This window comes from Equus caballus, chromosome 2 (genome assembly GCF_041296265.1).
Source record: "Equus caballus isolate H_3958 breed thoroughbred chromosome 2, TB-T2T, whole genome shotgun sequence".
NCBI classification, from domain to species: domain Eukaryota; kingdom Metazoa; phylum Chordata; class Mammalia; order Perissodactyla; family Equidae; genus Equus; species Equus caballus.
Window position 1 is genome coordinate 96,408,573 of NC_091685.1, and position 24,058 is coordinate 96,432,630.

At 40.0% G+C, this 24,058-nt stretch overlaps 1 protein-coding gene across 4 annotated transcripts in view; it reads left to right on the plus strand.

Moving 5' to 3' along the window:
• Positions 1 to 24,058, plus strand: part of RNF150 (ring finger protein 150) — a 238,221-nt gene that overhangs the window by 97,820 nt on the left and 116,343 nt on the right. The gene's annotated exons all lie outside the window — the stretch shown is intronic.

Genomic DNA, 24,058 nt, shown 5'->3' on the forward strand with positions numbered 1-24,058 from the left:
CTGTTAGATTTCTGATGCCCCTCAGTCGTGTTTGTGAGCAAGGTGGCTATGCTTTGCTGGAGCGTGCAGCTGAACTAGAGAGGATGAGGAAGTGTTTTATCTGTTCAGGGCAGCTTAGCCACAGTGTGTGTTTATTTTCATGGCTGGGGGGAGGGTCTAGTCTAGCCAGGATCTCATCTTCAACCCGCCATGGATCTTACTCGATAATCTAATCAAATGAAACAGCTTAGATCACAAAAGGCTTCTAAAGAAAATCCACATCATGAAACAACACATGCTCTAGCTTTAGCCTGACTGTCATTGACCGGCAGAGCTGCGTAGATAGGAATTGTATGGTCGGCCATGGTTCACTGAGTTTGCCATATTCTCCTGACTGTTTAGAAAGATTGGGGTAAAGATGTCCACAGCCTCTTGGTCCCCACAGCAGTAGGAAGAGGTATTACCAACAAGCCAAACAAAGGAAGAATGTTTTCTAGAGTCAGGACATTTAGTTGCTTTTGGGAGAATTCAAAAAATTCCATGAGCAGGCCCAGCTCCCTGGGCACTAGCTTGGCCAGCAGAGATTAGGCTGGATCCCAGCACACATTTGCCCCTCAGCCCAATGTCCTTGTGCAGCGTATACCACCTTTTACAGTGGCATTACCTTAGAATGTGGAGTTGCATCACATGTGCGAATAAATTCTCCAAAGGAAACTTCCTGGGGAAGGTTGGAGCGGGGAGAAGAGAAAAATATCTTTAAATATTCCCACTGACTAGAGTCAGTGAGAGTACACCATGGACCATGAAGCAGGCAATCCTCACACAGAGAAAACTACAAGATGTATGTATGAAAGATTTTAAGGATTTTTCTTGCCCGTGACCAACAAAACAAAATAAAATGAAAACAAATCAGCAAGCCAAGAAAAATCTCCAGTAGCCAAGGTGAAGAGAGTGCTTTGTGGAATAAACTGAAAAACCAAGGGCCGAGAGAAGCACTGACGACCCATGAGTTAGGGGTGATAAAATTGCCAAGCAGGTGATACGGTCTACACAAACCAACCGTTTATATTGTACTCTATGGGTGATTCAAGGGGTTTGCCAGGCTGGTTTTGACTTACAAACTGACTTTAGAGCCTAACCATAAAATGCTAAAGTATTCAGTTTATGTATTTATAGTTCTCTTCTCTATCAACTTGAGAGAGTCCATCAAAGGACCAAAGAAATAACCTTGCTGCTGGAACCTTCTATAATTGAAATACCATGTTCAGAAAACCATTTGAATTGGTTAGCGTTAAAGACACATGAAAGAGACATTTGCTCTTACCAGACTTGGAAATGTGGAAAGGTTTTCATAGGCGCTTCCAGATGGCAGATATTTAAATCTCAGTTTAGTTCTTAAACATATGCTGGGGAATTTGGCAGTGGCGGGGTGTGAGAGGTGATGGTAATGATTATGAAAATTTAGCACATATTTCTAATCCTGAAAACAGCTCACTGGAGAAGTCACCTTAAAACACTATATTTTGTTCTGAGATTTTCTTAACAGTAAAATTTCCACTAAAGTGAAAGAGATCTGATTGTTGATTTTCTTCATCTAAGAAGACCTAAATATAGTCTTTCATTCAAAGACTCTTATAAAGAATGACAGTGATACTTTAAAAAAGCTCTTTTTAATACCTGGAGAAAATAGTTTTAAATCAATTACATAGAACTAGAATGGCATCAGCCACAAATGCCTAAAATTATTTTCTCCATGATTATAAGATATTTTACATTTGAGATGGATCTTTTTATTCTAGACCACTGATTTTATTTACATTCTGAGATCCAAGAGTTTATGTCTTTTTTGTAAACAAGATTAAAATGTGAATGTGGTCTATACAGAGACAGAAATGATGTTTCAGGATATCCTGAACTCATTGTATTCATTGCAATGCATTTCTTCTAATATTCTTTGGATAAAGTCCCTTTTATATGTGTTTCTTTGCTGTAAGTTTGCCTTTAAAGGATTTTTTTTGGTAACTATAGATAAATAGGAAGAATAAACCCAGCAGTACTGTATAACTGGGACAACTCCTAGGAAAAAGTCATGTGCAGTATTTCAGAGAATTTACAATTCTTTCCACTTTATTTCTTTTGAGTCAGAAAAAATGGGGTCAGTAGTTTTAGTGGGGGGTTTATTTTTCCTTCTTTTTAAAAACTTTTATGCATGAATACGTCTGCAGAATGCTGGGAAAGTGACTTGTGGCATCTTTTCTTCCCCTAAATCCTTTTATGATGACACTGGCAGGAAGTGGACGGCTGGGAACCCTTTCTAGGCGACCTCCTGTCTGTGCTCCTTGTCTCTGAACCCCAGTGCTGCAGCCAGCCAGTGAAGGTGATGGAGGAGGCCCTGCATGGCAAAGGCCTGGAGTAGAGATTTAGAGGAAGGCAGGTAGGGCCAGGGGTGTTATTTTGACTCCTTATGATACAGAAAATATGCAGGGACTGGAGGGAGGCATAAGCGTTCAGGCTGGAGGGCTCCAAGAGCCAGGGTGAGACACTTGGACTTGATTCACTAGGCAACGAAGACACACTGAGGTTTCCCAAGCTGGGAGGCGAGGGTGGTATATTTAGACACTGTATAATGTATGTAAGGGGGTGAAGTTAAACAAGGGGCTCTGGAAGACCAGAAGTGTAGCCAAATAGGAGAGCATTGTGAGCATCCATGCAAGAGAGTCCTTTCTGAGCCGCACTGGTGGTAGAGGACATGAAAAGGAAAGAGTAGATTCAAAACACAGAATATTAGGGTTTGGCAACTTAGAGGGACTAGATTGATGTTTAAAGGAGAAAAGCTGGGGCTCAAGTCCTTACTTTTCCGTCTCCACTTCCATGTCTGCTAACACTACATGGCTTTGGATGAGCCCTTCTCATCTTTAAGCATATTTCCTATTGGTGGTTAGGAAATTATAATACCTGCATCAAATGAGATAGTATATTTTAAGTGTATGTAAACCCTAAAGTTAAACTGTTATTATTATTGGATGTAAGGTTTATAGAGGATTTAAAAAAGAGTCTAGGGCTGGCCCCGTGGCTGAGTGGTTAAGTTCACATGCTGCACTTTGGTGGCCCAGAGTTTTGCCAGTTCGGATCCTGGGCGTGGACATGGCACCACTCATTAGGCCACGCTGAGGCGGTGTCCCACATGCCACAACTAGAAGGACCCACAGCTAAAATATACAACTATGTACTGGGGAGATTTGGGGAGAAAAGGGGGGGGGGGCGGAAAGAAGATTGGCAACAGTTGTTAGCTCAGGTGCCAATCTTTAAGGAAAAAGAAAAGTCTGAAATCTGCACACAAATATTTATGATAGTTTTATTCACAATTGCTAAAATTTGGAAGCAACCATGATGTCCTTCAGTAGGTGAATGGATAAATAAACTGTGTTGCATTCAAACAATGGAATATTATTCAGCACTAATGAGAAATGAGCTATCATGCCACAAAAAGGCACAGAGGAGCCTTAAGTGCATATTGCTAAATGAAAGAAGTGAATCTGAAAAGACTACATACTGTATGATTCCAACTATGACATCCTGGAAAAGGGAAAACTATGGAGACAGTAAAAAATCAGTGGTTGCCAGAGGTTTAGAGGGAGGGATGAATAGGTGAGCACAGAAGGTTTTTAAGGCTGTGAAATTACTCTGTATGATACTATAATGGTGCATATGTGTCATTATCCTTGTGTCAAAACCCATAGAATGTACAACGCAAACAGTGAACCCTAATGTAAACTGTGGACTTTGGCTAATAATTACATGTTAGTGGAGGTTCATCATTTGTAACAAATGTACTCCTGTGATGGAGGCTGATGTTGGAAGAGGCCTGGGGAGTGGAGGGGCAGTGGTGAAAGGTATGTGAGAACACTGTACTTTCTGCTCAGCTTTGCAGTGAACTTAAAACTGCCCTTAGAAACATTTCTATTAGGGGCCAGCCTGGCGGCATAGTGGTTAAGTTCAGCGTGCTCCACTTCAGTGACCCGGGTTCACAGGCCTGGATCCTGGGCATGGAACTGCACCACTTGTGAACCATGCTGTGGCAACGACTCACATATAAAGTGGAGGAAGATTGGCACGGTTGTTAGCTCAGGGCTAATCTTCCTCAGCAAAAACAAAATTCTATTAATTGAAAAAAAATGTCTAAGATGATCCCAAGATCTTAAGCCTGTAACTAAAATAATAGCAGTGCTCTTCATAGGAGTAAGAATATTAGGAAAAGAAGCTGATTTTTGAGAAAGATGATAAATTCCACTGGGGGCATTTTAAGTCCAAGAGGCTTGAATAACAATCATGTGGAGATGTCTAGCAAGCACTTGAAATACAGGACTAGATTATGTTGAACTTGACATTCTCATGGTACTTTACAGTTTACAAAGCATGTCTGCATATGTTGACTTGTTTTACTTAGTATCCCATACGTGGGATAAAGAGATCAGTTAGTTGATTTCTAAAATTTCTTTCAACTGTGAGATTTTGTGACCTCCAGGAAAAGACGGTAACTGGGATGGAGACGCGGGATTCACCTCAAGGTGATTGTGGAGGCATTGACAGTAGAGGGGGTTTTCAAAGGGAACAGAACTGGGCTCACAACAGAGTCTGGAAGAACCCCTGGAGACAAGGGTGGAGGGGGTCCAGAGAAGCAGTCAGAGATGAGGATGAGAACCAAGACAGCCCAGGGGCCAGAAAAGCACTGTGAAAAGAGTTTTAAGCAGGAGTAGACTGGTATTCAGCTGTAGCGATATTAAGCAGGATGAAAACTGAGAAATGTCCAAATGGTTTGGAAATTATGTTATGTTTTCACCTTTGAGAAGCCCATTGTTTTGTGTGGTAGGGGCAGGAAACTCATTGTACAGAGCTGAGCAAACAGCAGGTGTCGGGGAAGGATGCAAGCAGAAGGCAATGAACTAAAGTGGGCAGAGGGTCCGTTGTCAGAAGGTGGTTTTATGATGGGGAGACCTTGAAAAGAGAGGAGAGAAACAGTGGGGAGGTCACATTAACAGTGTTGGAATCAAGAATAGTGGAATTAAGAATTCAGGTTGTTTCTAGGCTGAGACTTGGGGAGAGATTGCATTGGAAAAAAGGAAAACTTCCTCAGAAACTGAAATGAAGAAAGAGCAAGATTCTCTGAATCTTGAAGATAAAGAGAAATTCTGATGTAAAGAGAAGGACCGCATAGAAAGCTTAGAAGAGCTACTCTTGGGAATGTGGTTGGCATCAACTCAAAAGAACTCAGTACTGGCTCTGTGACCTTAGGCAAGTTACTTAACCCTTAGGGGCCTCAGTTTCCTCATTTGTAAATAAGATACTTTTTTAAAAAAATGTCTTATTATAGAAGTTTCCAAACATGCAACAAATATAGAAAGAGGAGTACACAATGTTTCCATCATAGAGCTTCAAAAATTATCAAAATACTACCAATATTGTACCATCTACCCACCACATACCCTCGTGGGGTGGAAGTGTGGTGGAATATTTTATTGGCCATCCCAGTCATCATGTAATTTCCCCTGTAGTGACTTCAGTATGGATCTCTGGCTAATAAGCACATTTTAAGACATGTGCCACCACCATGACATTTTTGCATTTAACAAAATTTTAAAAATTCCTTAGTGTTCTCTGACACTTAGTGTCCTCTGGAAAATTCGTACTCTAATTTCCCCAATTGTCTCAAAGAGGTCTTTTTACAGGTAGTTTGTTTTCAATTAAGATTTAGAGAACGGCTGTTGGTTGCTTTTGGGTTCCTAGGACTCTTACAAAAATTACGCGAGATAAGGAGTATGAATGCACCTAGCCCAGCTTGGCACATGGCAGGTACTCAGTTAACATTACTTCCCTCTCTTACCTCTCCCGGTCCTGGGCAGCATATTGACGGTTGAAGGTGGGAGGAAGACGCACAAGATCCACTAGTGGAGAACTCCGTGGTTCTCCTCTTGTGGTGGAGATGGTGGGATAGCAGGGTCTGGACCACCTGCCTTTGGAGGCGGAAGATGGTGGACAAAACACCTCATGTCCCAAGATCCTGTTGATGCCAAAATAATAGCCAATAATTATTCATTGTTTACTCTGTCGCTAGCACCGTTCGAAGTACTTTTGTATGTATTCACTAATTTATTCTTCACAATAACCCTATGAGTTAGGTAATGGTATTCTCCCTGTTATGAGGAGGAAACTGAAACTCAAAGAAGTTAAGTAACTTGCTTAAAGTTACGCAGCTTGGAAAAATGTTGGAGCCAGAACTCAAAGCCAAGAAGCACATCAGAGGTCAAGTGCTTAAGCACCACGCTATATAGCCTACTCCAAATCAAATTAAAAATTTAAATCTGTGTACAAATAAAAAGACCCTGCAGAGCCGAGAGTCAAGGAAGGTCAATTGACATCAAACGCCAGAGTAGGGAGTTTAACCAAGTCCCTCAAGAAAACAGGAGGTGCAGAAACAGGAATTGGAATAGTTAGAGAGCTGGATTGTCAAGAACTAGGAGAAAAAAACATGGGAGCAACAGGCCTGCCTGGGAGTGGAAGGACAGCCCAGGGATTGGTGGGCGGGGCCAGCAGCATCTAAAGGGACATCTGAGGAGGACCGAGCCAAGTGTGTCCCTGGAGTGAGCAGAGAGGCCCGGCTGGAGAGGGAGACACCTGGGTTAAGAAAGCAAGAAGGCTTTCCAAAGGGGGCATTTAGAAAGGATGTCTTTACATTTTTACCAGGTTTGTCTTTGAAGATTCAAGTATTCTCCTTCTGAAGTTATGTCATTTTTTAAAAGTGTGTTTTTTTAATTTAACTCACCAAAGCATATTATACTATACATTGCAGCCTTTCTCTTCTTAGCATCCTTAAACTTTTCTCCCAATTGCAAGGCCCATCGGGGTTCTGTATTGTCCTGGTTATTCGCTTCTCTATGTGTCATAGCATCTGTGTACTTGACAACTGCTGAATTCACAGCACCTGTCACAGCTCAGCTGTAGCTCAGACTCCTCAGAATTCACTTTGAATGAAAAAGAACCCAGAAACTCTGATTATATTGTGATATTTTTCATATGTTCTTAGAAATATTTTAAATGTGACTTTAGTATGCTGCTAATGGCAAGGACTTTTATTTCTTTTAAAAGGTGGTTTTTTTTCCTGGAGCTTCCACTGCAGTGCTTAGCGGGGAGTTATGCCTAATGAGACAGAGAGTTGTTTGCAGACAAAAACACCAGAAATTCACATGTTCCCGCACAATTTCCTTTAAATATAACATTGGTGTATCTGGGACAAGCAGCTTTGAGTTGTTTTCTTCAGTAAAGAAGCTGGTGTGTCTTTTACACATGAAAAGAAAAAGCAGCACACTTTTTTGTGTAGATGTGTATACATATTCTTCATGTTTCATGTGAATCTTTGCATTTTGCTGAGATAGCGCACACACACAAACTTAAAGTTCTGTAATATTACAAAGCAAGAGCTGGAGGGAGGGAAAGCCAGTTTGTTTACTGATCCGTAACCAGCAATTGCATTAAGGGACAAGGAAATTGAATTCGAGTGGCTTCACAGCCAGGTTCTTCTAGTGTACCAGCCAGGTCAGGACTGGCAGCTCCCCCTGGCTGCCCAGGACTGGCGCATCTCTGCCCTTGTTTGCAGGCAGCTTCCCAGCAGTTTTCCAGGAGATGCAGCCGCCTCAGGAGCTTTCATAGCTCTTTGTAAGGCCCCGTGTTATGATTTGAATTGCGGCTTTTGGAAAGAAAAGATCCTTTATTTCACAATAACTTCAATATGACTGGCAGTGATTAGTGAAAAAGTAATTTCTAAAAAGAGTAGCTGTACTCAAAGAATGAGGTTAACCGGAATGCAGCTATAGCCTTAGCATGTGAAGTCTGAGAGCTCGATTTAATATCAAGAATGTTCTTTGTTCTTCAGAACCACCAGCTACATCCCTTGATAAGCTTCCAAAATTCTTCTCTCTCTAAGAAGATTTTTGTGTATGTAAATCTGAAATTTGATTTTACATGTCCTAATAGAGAATTTAGAATCATCAAGTGAATGAAAGTTAGTTATATTCTAATTTATTATTATCGATTTACTTTTGTGATGAGTTAAAAATTTGAGTTGAATGCAGTGGAGAGAAATAGAAAAGAAGATAACGAACGTTTATTGAACATTTCCACACTGTGCGAAGTCCTTTAATAGAAATGATTCCATTTAATCCTCACAACTGGTGGACTATATGGTGTTACCCAAGTCCATGTCACACAATGAAAAGATGACAGAGCTAGAATGGGAATCAAATCTATTTGACTTCAAAGCTTATTTGTGAATTATTTAGGCATGTCGTCTAGACAGGGAGGTACCTAGGATAGTGTATTGTAGCTTTTGTTTTTCTCAAAATAAGTAAATCAGTCTGGTATTCTAACATTTGTGTTTCTGAGAGAAGAGTAGACCCTCTGAGGGGCAGAATCTGGAGTTGAGATAGACGACTCAATTCAATCCAGGGAAGAGAGTTTCTGATGAGCCTTTACCAATGACAGCCCATCTGTCACTCAGCCACAATGGCCCATCATGGCCTGGTTTTAAAGAAAATCCAGTTTTCTTTTTCTTTGAATTAGTCCTTTGTTTTTTGTTTTTCTTTTTGTGAGGAAGATTAGCCCGGAGCTAACTGCTGCCAATCCTCCTCTTTTTGCTGAGGAATACTGGCCCTGAGCTAACATCCATGCCCATCTTCCTCTACTTTATACATGGGACGCCTACCACAGCATGGCTTTTGCCAAGCAGTGCCATGTCCGCACCCGGGATCTGAACTGGTGAACCCCGGGCCGCCGAAGTAGAATGTGTGAACTTAACTGCTTCACCACTGGGCTGGCCACTGAATTAGTCTTAATGAGGTAGAAATGATACCAGGAATTATGGCTTTCAGAATTATGGTGGGAAAGAAGCCCAAGTAAAATTCTTGCTCTCTGGTAACTATTTATATTTCAGTGTTACAACAGACTCTTTAAAGTTTAAGGCTTTTCATTGTTGGGGAGAAGAGAGAACACCAGAATTTTGTTTAATACTATAATATTGGTGATTAAGAATGCCACTGGGTCATATAAATACAGTTTAAGAATACCCCGAGCTAAAAATATTCCATGATTAATGCATACTATTTAAGTATCCTCAGTATTGCTCTTAGACTCAAGCAAGAGGGCCTCTTACTTTAGAAAACCTTGTTTTGCTCTTCAAGTCATCTCTCTCCCCATAATGCAAGGGAGGGGCCCAAACCAGGCCACAGCCCTCCTTCCCTTCAGGACCACGCTAGATACCCCGGCCCCCGGAACTCCCACTTTCAGGGCCCCAGCACCCCGTTTGCCTAGATCCATCTTCTGGAGGATAGACCATGCTGCTTCTGTGGACTCCCCTGGCCCCAAAGGGCGGCTCTTTGTGGGCATGTGTGGCTGGAACTTGGACATATGGGCTGGGCCGTCCACATCTGCTCAGGAAGCCCCCAAGATCAGGGACAGCTGATGGGAAGAGAACGAGAAGCCCTCTGCCACCATGAACCATTGTGGAACTATGAGGAGCCTGAGGATTCTAAATTTGAATCTGGCTTCCAGGTCCTCATGAAGGTGGGAGGATAGAACGTTTTGTTCAGCACTTTATTACTTTGTATACCTTGTAAATATTTATGCACATGGTATGGGGTCCCTGTTGCTACTCCTGCCTGGGGACCTGCAAAGTAAGCAGCCTGAGAGAGAGAATTTCTTTGCCTGAAGTGCTTCAGAGGTTTTTGTAAATAAGACTCAATGCAAAATAAATTAAAGCTTTTTGCACAAATTGATCTTTAAATCCAGCCTGAGTAAATCAGAACTCTAGGATTAAAAACCCAAGACTTTCCAGCCACAAACTCAAGATTGAGCCCAGTGTGTGAAAATCCAATTCTCCTTTAGAAATGCAAGTATCATAATATCCCCCCTAAGGCAGTTACTGCTTTTAAGATCATATTTGGAAATATCTTCTTCAAGTTCACATTTTCATAATAAAGGCAGATTTTTCCCCAACTACTTGTCCCAGTCAGCCCAAGTGTTTTCATGCTCTGTTCAAGCCACTTTCCTGGATCTTAGCACAACTGCTTGTCGCCTTGCTCTTAGATCACAAAGAAACTGTCCATTGAATCCAGCCATTTGTTTACAAGCAATTCAAAATGACAAGCTTCTTGGAAAGCAGACATATCCAGTAACATTATTACTCAAAGTCACCCAGCAGTGCCCTTCCCTGATTCAGTTCAATTCAGTGTGACCAAGATGTATTGAACAGAGCATCAGGCGAAAATCTAGAGACTCTGTGGTGAGCTGAAATTTCCACCTCAGGATACTCAGAGTCTGGAGGGGCCAACGCCAACAGAACAATCCACCATCAAAGCCAAATATGATGAATTTGAAAATAGAAGATTAAAGTGTGGAGGGAGAGAGACTGAATGTCTTTCAGAATTAATACCTCCCTCCTCTTTGTCTGCAAAATAATTTCATGGAGGAGGTGCAATTTGACCTAGGTAGGCATTGAAATTTAGATAAGATTACAATAGGTAGAAAAATAATAATAGCAGCTTACAATTATTGAGCCCTTACTAGCTGCCAGGCACTGTTCCTGTGTGGCTTATATCAGTAATCCTCCCAGCACAACAGCCCTGTGAGGTCAGTAAGTAATAGACTCATAATAAGTGATATGCAAACATGCTAATCATTTTGTCCACATGAGACACATTGGGTTAAGTAACTTACCCAGTATCGCTCAGCCAGTAAGTTGGCGCTAGAACCTAAAGACAAGCAGTCTGACTCTGGGACTCATGCTTTAAACCACACAGTATAGAGAGGCAGGCATTCCACACTCAAGAGAAGGATGGGATAGCGTAGAATAATGTGAAAGATTGGAGTGGAGTCACTGGGGGAAGTTCAAGCACCTTTTTAGCTTTGGTAGGTATTGTCAAATATTTTTCCAAAGGGATTGGATCAATTCGTGTCCCACCAGCCCTGTAAGAGACTTTCAGTTGCTCCACATCCTCAACAGCATTTGGTACTATCAGAGTTTTTTTCCCTTTTATAAATGTCAGCTGTTTTTGTTGGATGTGGCATGGTATCCTGCTGTGGTTTGAATTTCTCCCTAATTAACGATTATAATTCTCTCAGAATTGGTCTATAGATATTGTAAAATCCAATTAAACCCAAAGCAGATCATCCATTTGTGTGTGTATGTATGTAAATTGACAAACTGATGTTAAATTTATATGAAAATGCAAAAGGATTAGGATACCCAAGGCAATATTGAAGAAGAGCAAAGTAGAAGGACTTATATTAGCAGATATCAAGACTTAAAATAAAGTCCTAGTAATTAAGACAGTGTGGTGTTGATGCAGGGATAGACAGACAGAGCAATGGCACAGCGAAGAGAGTCCAGAATTGGACCACAACATACAGGATCACTTAATCTGAACCGTCTCCATTGCAATACAGAGGAGAGGGGATGGTCTTTTAAGTAAATAGTGCTGGATCAATTAGTTATCCATCTGGAACGAAAGGATCTTTGAACCCTTCTTCATGCCATATAAAAAAATTAAGATAGATCACAAATCTAAATGTGATAGCTAAAACAATCAAACTTTTAGAAAAAAGCGTAGGTGACTATAACTTTGGGATAAACAAAGATTTCCCAAATAGGAATTAAAAAGCACTAACCATAAAAAGATTGATAAACTGGACTTCGTTATATTAAGAATGTGTGTTCATTAAAAGACTCCATTAAGAGACTGAAAAGACATCCACATGATGGAAGACATTTGTAATACGTATATCCCATAAAAAAGACATATTTAGAATAAAGAACGCCTACCACTCAGTAAGGAAAAGACAGTCAACCCAATTAAAAATTAGCAGATGACTTAGACACTGTGCAAAGGAGGATAAATTATCCAAAAAAAAATTGAAATGATACTAACAGAATTTTTAAATACATAGTGAAATTCACTTCTTTAATTAAGTACTAATTCAAAGATCTGTAACTCCAAGGCAGATAGAGAGCTAGAGAAAGAGTATATTTATCTTAGAATGGGAGTGCTTACCTAGTGGATAAGGACCTTTCAGTACATCTGGAATCAGTCGTGATTGCTAAGTGCTCCTGGAATTTGTGTTGGAGAATCGGAGCTACATCATCTCCCTATTTCTTATTCACATCTTCATTGCTCAGGGTTTCCCCTTCACTTAGAGCCTTCACTCACTTCCCTCGGGCAACTGAAAATGGACATAGGCTCACAAACACTTGAAGAATCCTTCTTGCAGGGATGCCTACTGTTCTGAGGTAGGAATGGAGATGGTGATTATATATCTCTCCAGGATCAGCCAGACACGTACATTCACACACACACCCCCCACAAAAATCCTGGAGGCTCTACAGCTAAACTACCAAGAATCAGAATATCAAACATTCTAAATACCCAGATGAACATGTGGTTATTTTGGTCAACATATTCAAAGACCTCTATCAGATAAAAGAGTTGTAATTGATCCAGTATAGCAGTCCACAAATTAAATGATGTAAGTCTAGAGCTTTGGCAATGGAATTCTCTTACCCCATAGTCTTCCCACATTAATCATTGAGCACCTACTGTGTGCAAGGCTTTGTGTTAAGAAATAGGGATACATAGGTAATAGAACGCTGTTTTCCCTTTAATAATTCAGGGAATTTCCAGTCTCTAACTGGCTCTCCTGGAGGCAAAGTTGTATATATGGGAAGGAAGATGTGATTTAGAATTAGCCAGGCCTGAGTTTGTATCAAATCAACTATAACCTGTAAAATCAACCCTCTGGCAGCTTAACAGAAAGAGCATTCTCACATTCCCACCTGATTTTATCTCGCATTATACTTTCTAAGCCCTAGATGGCAAGAGAGAAATATAAACAAAGTTCCCTTCTGTTAATCCTATTACTCACACCAAGGAGTAGGGACCATATCAACTTTTGAATCTGCCTTTGATCAAATAAAACCTCTAGGTCTTTATTTTTGTGAAATAGTTGGGAAATTCTAATTCAATATCTAGTTTTATTTTTAAAAATAAGAAAAGTAAATACATGAACAAATCAGACTGCCTTTCAAGTACCCAAGATGATTGGGAGGACTGAGGTTGCAAAAAATTGATTGAAACGTAGAAAAATATGACTATAGACCCGATAATTTTTTTTTAAAGATTTTATTTTTTTTTCTTTTTCTCCCCAAAGCCCCCCGGTACATAGTTGTATATTCTTATACAAAGCCCCCCGGTACATAGTTGTATATTCTTAGTTGTGGGTCCTTCTAGTTGTGGCATGTGGGACGCTGCCTCAGCGTGGCTTGATGAGTAGTGCCATGTCCGCACCCAGGATTCGAACCAATGAAACACTGGGCTGCCTGCAGCAGAGCGTGCGAACTTAACCACTCGGCCACGGTGCTGCCCCAGACCTGACAAATTTTGAAGGTTATCTGTGCCGTCCACTCACCATTCATTAGAGAGAAAGAAGATACGTTTCAGAGGACATTTGCTCATTAGGCCAAAGTCATGCATTTAATGAGGGCAGAGCCAAGACATGAACTTAAGTCCCCCGAATCTCTGCCTGGTGGCCTTTCACTTTCTGGGAGGAGTGTTTTCAGAGTCCTTACAGAAGACTGTCACTCCCACTACACCATTCCCCCGCATGGGTAAGCATAGTGTTCAATAAATCTCTGTTCAGTGTTGAAACAAGGATGAGCCCGGGCTGCCTTCCAGCTCGTTTGTTTCATATGCGTGGATATGAACCAATGGGCTGTTGGAGAGAGAGACTATAAAGAAGAGGTGGGGATTGGTTAGTGCCTCCTTCCATTCTAACCTTTGGAAATTAATATTTTACACTGAACAGCAAAAAGCAATAAAGCATATAACAAGCAAAGGTTGGAATTTTTGGAATGCCTTGTAGGAGCTAGCCTACTACATAGAACTCTTTTTCCCCATTAAGAATTAACTTTCTCACACATCTGTAGTTTTCTTTATAAACTTCCATATTTTAGACCAACACTATTCTCAGTACAGTATAAACTTAAGTGTCTGTCCATTTTGCTTTAAAAGAAGAAATATCTAAATTTGGTTTGTTCTCCTATGTTTCATACTCAAGTATAATTCTGAAACTTAAACATATGGATGTAAGACAACTGCCAAAAAAAAAAGGGATTTATTAATCTCCAAAGCACTTCTTAGTATTTAGGAATTACATGCTATTTAAATAGACTGTTGGGTGTGAGTGAACATCACAGCTGGAAATCCAGAGTCTGTGCTTTGCCAACACATCTCCTCATCCCTGGGAAATAGATAAGAATTTTAGTTGAGCCCCCGCTTCAAATTTCCAAATGTCAACTAAAACAAACAAGCTTCTATTGCCTAATCAACCATGGCCAGTTCCATCATGTATTACTGAGAGGATTAAATATAAAGGAACTTGACATTTGTCTCTGGTTTTCCCTGTATTCCCTTCCACACCTCCTGTTGCCAGACGTCACTTTACCAGGGATCATGTTGGTCCGTTGTTTCTGCTGCCACACAGAGACTCATTCAGAGACAAAAGAAAAATGCACCAAGAATGAAGAAATGTGTATATGTCTCCTTCCTTCTTCCTCTTCATTCTAGTTCTGAAAATTAGAAATTCAAATTATAGGGGCTGGCCCCGTGGCTGAGTGGTTAAGTTTGTGTGCTCCGCTGCAGGCAGCCCAGTGTTTTGTTGGTTCGAATCCTGGGTGCGGACATGGCACTGCTCATCAAACCATGCTGAGGCAGCGTCCCACATGCCACAACTAGAAGGACCCACAACAAAGAATATGCAACTATGTACCGGTGGGCTTTGGGGAGAAAAAGGAAAAAAATAAAATCTTTAAAAAAAAAGGAAATTCAGATTATAGCAAATTCCAGGAATAAAGTGCCATTAGAAAAAAATTCTGTTCACTCAAAATATTTAAGATGTAACAAAGTAAAATGTGTCCATCTATCATTGAACATGATGTACTCAAGTTACAAATGGGTTGTGTTCCCAAAATTAATTCGTAAGGTGAGTTGGTTAACACCCTTTTTGCTGTAGCTTGATGTAGCCACATGTCTCATCCACTCAGTATCTCCATTTGGATTTCTCAAAATCGTCTCAGACTCAGCATATCCAAAACATATCTTCTCTCCCCAATTTGGATTTCTTCCATGTTGCCCCAACTCAAAAAATGGCTCCACCATCTGTCTAGGTTTGTAGATCAGAAATCTTGGGGTGATTCTTGGTACCAACCCCTCCCTCATACCTCATGTCCCTACAAGCCCTGTCGACGTTACCTCCTAATCTTCCCATTTCCCTCCAGTACTCTGAAAGTTCTGTGCTCTTTCTTGCCACAGGGCCTTTGCCTATGCTGTTTCTTGGAACAAAGACCCCTCACTTGAGCTTTTATTTTTTTTAAAAAGGAAGTCATCTGTTGTGGTCACTGATCTATCAATTCATTCAGGCCTAGAGGGAGAAGAGTTGAATTTTGAAGCTCTTCTGTTAAATACCAGGTAGAAAGCAATTTCTTGTAACAACTGGGATTAATGGTTATATTACAAGGGCAATGACTTTTCAAGTCCATATGTCTCAAAGACAACTTGTTTAAAAAATAATCTAGCAAGGACAATTTTGTGTTTACAAAATACAAAAAAGAGTTATTACAAGACGTAGAACTGATGACACAAGGGTCACTGATCAGAATCCTGTCTTCATACTCACCTAGGTCTGTAACCTCTTACCTTAACAGAGTAGTCTCGTGAAGAACTGCCTTTTAGAAAGTTTTCAGACATAATTCTATTAGCCACATCTGAATAAGATAATGTAGAAAATTATAGACTCTGAAGTGCAAGGGGATTATAATTTCCTGCCTCCTCGTTTTCCTTCTGCTCCCATCTCCACTTCTGCTGAGAAATCTCCTCTTCTTCAGAGCTCAGCTTTAGCGTCACTTCTTCTGGAAAGCCTTTCCTGACCCTTAGCCCTACATCAAGCTCCTTTGTCGAACATTCCAGAGAATTGTACTCCTTTCCTTCTTGGTAGTTATCACAGTTTGTAATTGCATGTTTATGGGGAGAGATTTTTTTTAAATTAGTTATCTGTCTCTTTCACTAAACTTCAAGTAGGGAACATGTATCTTTTTGTTCACCATCATTATAGCCCCAGAGCGGCACATTATAAATATTCGATAGGTATTTGTTGAGTGAACTGAAAATAGTACAGAACTGCTGCAGGTATAAGGATCTTTGAGAAACTGAATTCAGAATCCTAGTTGGTTTGGGACCCACACAATCCCACTCGTTCCACTCACTAGAAGAACTCTTTCCTCCCCTAACATTGCTGGGCTTTCCTTCTTTGCAGGCCCTTCTGAGATCTAAGCAGCTCGTGGTTTTCTGATGGACTAAATCAAGGCCTCACTCAGAGCTAGGGCTGGGAAGAAGGAAAGTGAGAGTGAGGAAAGACCTGGAAGGGGAACAGAGAGGAAATAGAGCGCTGGACAGAAGTGGGGCTGAAATCCTTACCTGTAGAGGCTGCATAAGGTCACCAAGAACCTTGTAGGACAGGTTTCCTTCTGTCTCAAGGCCCTAGTGATTGACCGCTCGTTTACTGCCATCACCTGTGGTCCTCAGCAGGCCTCCCCACTCTGCCGAAAGGAGGAAAAGTCAATCTAGCAGCGCCTCTCTTTTCCCCACGTGGTCAGCAGATGCACTCATGACCTTCCTCCCCATCTCTTAGGTTTGAGGGGTTGTGGGGAGAAGAGACAGGGAGAACAGACAGGCTGTGCATGAGTGTTGGAGATTGAGGGAATTTTGGGGATTAGAATATGCCGGATGTTACTGAAGTAGAAAAAGGCAATGGGCAAGGTCATCTGCCTTCTTTCCCTCACTCCCTATGCCATCACTCCCCTCAGCAAACTTCAGTGAACAGTTGGTCCTGGAGTTTGCATGGGTTTTAGTTCAGTCCAATATCAATGTGTTGGGGGGGAGGGGTGTGGGGGGGTGGAGGGTACTGCCTAGGTCCCTCTCCAAAGTCTCCTGAGAGAGTTACAGCATATGGTACAAGTAATTTTCTGTGGTATCAATTAATTCTGAAAGCCAGCACCCGTTGCAGTACTGTTTGGTATGGTGTATTTACTCCCTAAAAATATTCCCATGGGCCTTTCTCTCGTTGCCTCTCAAAATTCAGTCCTTTCCTAATTGTTCATTTTTACTTCTTATACTTGACCCAATAAATAATCAGTAATTTTGTGTCTGCTCAAGAATATATCTCTATCACAGCAGAAAGAGAACCTCAGTCTTCTAAATTAGTGACAATCACTTAAGAGTAATGGTGTTAAGCCTGCCACTTAGTTCATTCTTTCAACAAATATCTTTTAAGCACCTACTCTGTGTCAGGCAGTGCTGTAGGCATCAGGTGTACAATGATGAATACTAATTCCCTTTTAGAATTGAGAGAGTGCTCCTTGCAGAGCTTAAAAGTCAAGCCCTTTGTAGTAATGAAAGCTGATTTCCTCATTGAGAAAAGGTGGCTCAGAGCAGGAAGCCAAGTTGCCCAGGGTGGCAGAGCTCGGACTAGAACAAGAACTCAGGTTTCTTTGCCCAGCCTTCCCTCTGCAGCTCTTCACCTCTGCATTACATCTGGCTTCCTTATAAGCTGCTAGTACTGTTTCAATCGGGGTTATGTCACATGGTGCATGCAGCAGTCCTGCTTAAAAGGTTTAGTAGTTTGTCAGTGGGATTAGGCTCAACGATATTATTTTCAATAGAAGCCCAGGGAGGAGATGCATTCTCTGAGCTAAGAAACATATTGAGTAACTCACAGGGGAAGCATTTCCATAAGACAGAAATAGTGGGTGTTTATGTAACCACATCATTTTGACCCAAGCTCTTAATCATTCAGTGTGGCATGGTTTAAGACAGAAGAAGAAGGTGGGGGTGGGAGACGGATTACGGGCTGACATCATAGGTCTGTTCTTAGAATGAGAGGCTGTTGATAGAACTGTGATAGGAGTCAGATAACCTGTCCCGGTGTGAGCTTAATCAAATATACAATAAAGACAGTTGTGCATGTGACTTTGACAATAAAAAAGTTCAAGGAACACTGGTGAAAAGCATTTCTAATACTCATAACTCTTCAAATAATGCTGCTTTGACTGTATAATAATCTTTAATAAAATTATTTTCTTTAAGGAGAACTGAAATATTGTATTTCCTCAAACTAATGTAGGATCTCATACCATGAAATGATTTCAGGTGATGTGTGGATCAATATTATAGATGGAGACATGTGCACGTATAGATTTAGACATGAACTCATCAGTCACATCAAAACTATCATTTCACAAATGTTTTCATTAGTATGAAAGTAGAAAAATGAGTGAATTGAAGGAAAAATTGTGTGTGTTTTTTTGTAAACTGATTAAAATTCTTTTTGAGAATAAGCATGTATAAATTATTTAACAAAATTCAAATAGATTTCAATTATTGATGTTATCTTTAGAATTTTGAATCATGCCTTTAAAACATCCTGAGTTTTCAAGAAAGTCTTTTCCAATAAGAAAAGAATACTCTTTAATTCCGATAACTCTATATTTATTTCTTCTATTCAATATATTTACTCTTTTGCTTACATTTAATATAAATACCTTTTCAGTGACTTTGGATATTGTCTTAAACCAGAGGGAGGAAAATATATTCTGTAAAGTAAAGAAAAAGAATTGATGAAAGATTATAAAAAGGAAACTAAGAAAAACTATCATTAAATTTGGTTTTATCTTTAATCCTCCTAGGAGATTACATAAACTATTCCTTTCATCTTCTTTTACAATTAAGAATAGAAACACAACTCTCTATTGAATAATTACTGAAACTGAAAAGACAGGTGAGCAGGGAGTAGAGAAGACAAATGAAAAGGATTATTACAAGAATGGGCAAGAATTGGGGAAATTTGAGAAGACAGAAGATGGTCAAAGAGACAAGTATAAATAAAATGTTATCTAGAGAAAAGACACAGAGAAAGATATTCAGAGAGAGAGGCTTTGGTGGAGTAACACAGAATTCAGTTCATTTTGAGGGATTTCTAATTATACTTTTAAAGATATGTTGCATTTTTACAACCATAGGCATAGTGGGACTGTAATGTTTTGAAAGGTTTCCGTGAACCTGATCAAATACAGATATGAGAAATATCTGTCCTGTATCTTAAAGGTTTAAGTCTGTTTATCTCAAATATTTTTCCAACATAATTATTCAATTACAAGTTAAGTTAGGCTAATTTATTTGGTTCTTTTTCTATGTAGCAATTTTCAAGAGGCCAGGATAAATTAGTACTGAATGAGTCATTCTGATAGTTATTATGACATAAGACTTGTAAAACTCAGGTGAAAAGGTTCCGTGTTGTTATACTTATTTATATTTGGTACCATCTGTAATTCTGGCAAGTTGAAATAACTTTTGAATAAGGGTGCCTGTCTCAAGGAGTTAACATTTATGAAACCTCCCAAACAAAATCTATGTTGAAATATAAGCTTTTAGGCAACAACTCATTTGGGATGTAGGAGGCAAGTTTTTAACAAATCCCATTATCTTTTTCTTGACCTAAGTGTGTGGCAAGAACAAAGTCAAAAATTTTAAATCAATGTAGGTAATTATCTTTATCTTTAAGTTGATATATTTTTTAACATCTTTGATTTGTGCATGAAAATTTAATTGCATTTACTTTAATGTTCTGAGTTATTAGTCTACCATTTGCATGGCAGTTGGATATTTCCCAAAATTGAATATATTTATTTGTAAACTAATATGTCTTGTGTACTTACAGTATGTAATAACAATTCAAGGGATAAAACCGCTCTTACATCTAGAGTTCTAGACATCTTCCAGGATTAAAAACTATAACCGGGAATCTTCTTTATATATACTGACCCAAGGAATCTAGAATATATTTATGAATTTGTGCTTAAATATCATATCATTCTTGTTTTTGAACTACTTAAGTGGATAAAATTTTGCCATACTTTCAGAACTATCTACTAGGAGACATTTGGAGGCAGACTTTCTCGAAACTGATTCCTCGAAGAGGTTTGCTTGCCTTTCAAAACTGGGTTTCAAGTCCATTTCAACTCCTGATCTGATAAAGCTCTTTATTCAGCTTTGCTGGGAATAAATACAATGGAAATGTGTTCTGTCCAAAGTTCAGGATGAGTTCAATAGTGTGAAATTGTCACCCACAATCCTGGGTCATATTTTCTCTTGAAACACCATGTCCCAAGCGTTTATAACAAACATCGCCGTTCCCCTAACCTCATTGTTGTTAAAGAGTTATTCCATGCCCAAACTGTAAGGATATATGTTCCTAGGTGTACTGCATCATGTATACCCTTGATAATAGGAATTAAAACCTTAGACTGGAAAAAAAAAAAGAAAAACCAAAACAAACATCAGCACTTCAGTGAGGTGAATATTTCCCAATATTGCTATTTCACAATGATGTGATGTTAAGTTTCAACCACAAGAGTATTCCTGGGTCTTTCAAGTGTTGGATCAGCCCATCAGCAGAGTCACTTCCTTCTTTGGTATGAATGATACCTGAGAAACGTGTCTTTTAGTTGTTTGGCTTAACACCACCTCTCTTACTTTGATAACAACAGGAATTGTCATAGTTTTGTCTGTGAGGTGGAATGCTACTTCACTGCCCCTTTTTGGAGTGTGAGGGTTTCTGAAAGGTGGATTTTCAGAGTAGTGAATTCTCAGAGTAGAACGTGTTCTGCCTTCCCTACCTTGAGAATGCCAGCAAAACTCGGAGGGAGTGAGGAAGATTCTGTGTCTGCAGCAGCCGGCTGCAGGAGCCTCTGAGATCTGAGGTAGATGTGCTCTCCCTGATTGGGAAGTCCTAGGTTACAGGCTGCTGTTTATCTGTCACAAATATGAGCTGCACTATTTTTGGAAGTGAACTTGACTCTTGGCAGTGGCATATTTTGCTGTCTGTGTGTCAGAGATCCTGGAACCCACTGGCTGGAAGGAACTTAGAGATTCTGGAGATAAATCCTACAGAGGCTGATAGTTCAAGGCCACAGGCAGGGGGGCAGCCCAGGAACCAGGACCCTGGGCTACTCGCACACGTTCTTTCAGTTTTACCTCGTGGTGTGTTATCGTGTTCCGGCAGTGCTCCTCTGGAGGCCATGCATTGTAGTTACCGCTTGAGCTCAACTTACCGCTGGCTGGATGACTGCTAGCACAGACTTAAAGGCTGGAGCACTGCCCTCCTCCGCAGGAGTCCATGATGTTACCTGTCTGAGTCAGCTGGGGCTGTCATAACAAAATACCACAGACTGGGTGGCTTAAACAACAGAATTTTATTTTCTCATGGCTCTGGAGGCTAGGAATCCAAGATCAAGGTGCCAGTAGGGTTGGTTTCTGGTGAGAGCTCTCTTCCAGGAGTGTTAGGTCCACACCTGGGATCTGAACCTGTGAACCCAGGCCACTGAAGCAGAGCACTCCAAACTTAACCTCTACACCACAGGGCCTGCCCCCATTTTTTTTAAATTGAGCTAACATTGGTTTATAACATTATGTAAATTTCAGATGTACATTATTATATTTTGACTTCTGTGTAGACTACGTCATGTTCACCACCCAAAGACCAATTACCATCCATCACCGTACACATGTGCCCTATCACCCTTTTTGCCCTCCTCCCTCCTCTCTTCCCCTCTGGTGACCACCAGTCTAATTTCTGTATCTTTGTGTTTATTTGTTGCTGTTGTTTTTATCTTCTACTTGTGAGTGAAATAGTACAGTATTTGACTTTCTCCCTCTGACTTATTTCACTTAGCATAGTACCCTCAAGGTCCATCCATGTTGTTGCAAATGGCAAGATTTCAAATTTCTTTATAGCTGAGTAGTATTCCATATATATATATATATATATGTACACATACCACATCTTCTTTATCCATTTGTCCCTTGATGGGCTCTTAGATTGTTTCCAAGTCTTGGCTATTGTGAATAATGCTGCAATGAATGTAGGGGTGCATATATCTTTACACATTCGTGTTTTTATGTTCTTTGGATAAATACTCAGAAGAAGAATAGCTGGATTGTATGGTAATTCTATTCTTAATTTTTTGGGGAGTCTCTGTACTGTTTTCCATACTGGCTGCCCCAGTTTACATTCCTGCCAGCGATGTAGGAGAGTTCTCTTTCTCCACATCCTCTCCAACGCTTGTTTCTTGTCTTGTTAATTATAGCCAGTCTGAGGGGCATGAGGTGATATCTCATTGTAGTTTTGATTTGCATTTCCCTAATAATAAGTAATGTTGAACATCTTTTCATGTGCCTATTGGCCATCTTTTCTTTGGAAAATTGTTCGGATCTTTTGCCCATTTTTTTAGTTGGGTTGTTTAACTTTTTTTGTTGTTGAGATGTACGAGTTCTTTGCATATTGGATATTAATGCCTTATCAGATATGTGGTTTGCAAATATCTTCTCCCAATTGCTAGATTGTCTCTTCGTTTTGTGGATGGTTTCCTTTGCTGTGCAGAAGCTTTTTAGTTTGATGTAGTCCCATTTGTTTATTTTTTTCTTTTGTTTCCTTGCCTGGTGAGACAAGGGAATTGGTATTTGACATAGATGGTATTCGACATAGACATGGTATTCAAAAAGACGCTGCTAAGACTAATGTCAAAGAGTCTAGAAGAGTTTTATTCTAGAAATTTTATGGTTTCAGGTCTTACATTCAAGTCTTTAATCCATTTTGAGTTAATTTTTGAATATAGTATAAGATAATGGTCTACTTTCATACTTTTGCATGTGGCTGTCCCAACACCGTTTATTGAAGAGACTTTCCTTTCTCCATTGTATGTTCTTGGCTTCCTTGTCAAAAATTAGCTGCCTTATGACCTCATTAACCTTAATTACCTCCTTAAAGGCTCTCTCTACAAATACAGTCATATTGGGGGTGAGGGCTTCAACATATGACTTTGAGGGGACACAGTTCAGTCCATAACAGTACCCAAACATTAATTAAAGTCCACAGGGAACTGGACTGGACTCTATGTTGGGCAACTTTATTTTGCATTCTTATCTACCTGGAAGCAATTTCAATTAGAGGCTCTTCAGGGAACATTGTTTATCAGGGCTTCCTAAATTGAAGTCAGGGGGTGCAAATTTATTTTGAGTCTTTGAAAGCATAGGGCCACCAGATGATACTTCTAAAGTAATTTTTGAATAGGTAATAATGAGTGTGATAACGGAATTCAAAAGGGTTATATAGTGACAAGTGCATCTCCCTCACTCCTCTATCCTAATAGGTTACTAGTCACTTCTTTACTTTTATACAGGTAGTCAGTGCATTGACAGCAATCTGTACATAGTCCTTTTTTTTCTTTTTACACAAATGGTAGCATATTGTAGGCACAGTTCTAGACTTTACTTTTTTTTACTTAACAGTAAATCTTGACAATTATTCAAAATCAGTGCATATGGAGCCTACTACATACTTTTGTTATTGTTGTCATCATGCTGATTCTGACTCCTAGTGACTCTGTACACAGGAGAGTGGAACCCTGCCCAGTCTTTCTGTGCCGGCCTCTCACCTTCCGGCACGGTATCAGACAATGCTGAGCTGCTATTCATAGGGTTTCCATGGCCAGTTTTTTCAGAAGTGGGCGCCCAGGTCCTTTCGTTTTGGATATACCACAGTCTTCTAACCAGTCTCCTATTGATGGTCTTTTAGGTTATATTTCCAGATTTTAAATTATATTTCTATCAAGTGTATAATGGGCTGCAACGAATATCTTCATAAATATTATTCACATATGTCTGTACATATATCTGTAGGATAAGTTCCTAAAAGCGCAAGTGCTGTGTTGAAAGGTACATGCATTTTATGTTTTGGTGGAGATCACCATATTGTTCCCCATTACGGTTTGTAGGAGAGGGTTTTAAGTGTGTCAGAAATGTGACAGTTTGCTGGAAGCAGGGAAACTATGCAGATTTACTTTGTACTTTGTGTATTGGCTCATGAATGT